This window comes from Gavialis gangeticus, unplaced genomic scaffold (assembly GCF_001723915.1).
Source record: "Gavialis gangeticus isolate Ggan-Ray unplaced genomic scaffold, GavGan_comp1, whole genome shotgun sequence".
NCBI lineage: Eukaryota > Metazoa > Chordata > Crocodylia > Gavialidae > Gavialis > Gavialis gangeticus.
In genome coordinates, this window is record NW_017729029.1 from 70,634,145 (window position 1) to 70,635,319 (window position 1,175).

The window sequence follows — 1,175 nt, forward strand, 5'->3', positions numbered from 1 at the left end:
TAGCAACTTTTAACTAAAAGTCATTGGATGAGGATCAGTTAAAGTGCCCCCCCCACCATTTTGAAGTGTGGGGGTGCTGAATACATGAGATGCAGAGGCACCCTTTAAACTGAACTACAGCAAATCAATAGCCGTGAATATAAAGAATTCAGGTCTTTGGAAACTTCATTTGGTACAGAAGTCAGCAGCTAACTTCTCCGCAAAACAGGCTATCATGAACACATAAATGCAGTTCTCTATTACAGGCTTCTCATAGAATATTGAATCAAAGTTAAGGTCTTGAAATTTACTGTAAAGGATGAGGCTTAAAGTATCCTAAAGGTCAACTGGCACTTTGGATGGAGAACCTGAATGACAACTTTGCTCCTTTGATACAATCAAAATTTCTACATTTTCTACATTTGTATGTGGCATAACTTTCTCCCGTGCTGATTCAAGTCTGTCCAACTTCCAGTAGAACTAAGGACTATTGCAAATTTCACTACTGACTGCTCTATGTTCAAAAAGCTTTGTTTTGACCTGGCCTTTGACATAGCAACCCATGTTTGAGTTTATGTGCATGTAATACATACTTCTAAGTCAAAACGAAACACTCCAAAAAACACTTTCCTTATTGGGAAAGGATGAGACACACACCTATGACAAATGTTAGTCATGTTGCTCCCTGCCAATCTGAATGTTTCTTAGATAGTGGTGATGAGGGCTGTGTAAGCATCCACACAAAATAGAACAGAACTCCTAACTTTTCCTCCATTTGCCAAAAAAATGAATGTCACTGCTAAAGCAATTTGATAGCTATGGATGCCCCAAACAGAATTACTGTGCTCGTGCCTATTATAAAATATGATATCTAGAGTTGGGAACTTGAATTTGAGCTATTTCAGTGTGCTATATATATGTCTTGTTGGGAGGCAAAGCTGAAAAAAAAAATCCTAGAAAAAAATGCCTCTAGGGTACACAAAAGTAAACTTGATTTCACTGTAGGCTAAACAAATAAATGTGGTAGGGTAGGCATATACCCCATACACACACGTAAATGAAAATTCAGAACTTGGTCACCTTAATAGAAAGTTCCTTGAAGCAAGATCTGTTCCTGTGACATGAGGTTAAGCATCTATGTGCAGTATTGCACTTCAGAGATATATATATATATATATATATATATATATATATAT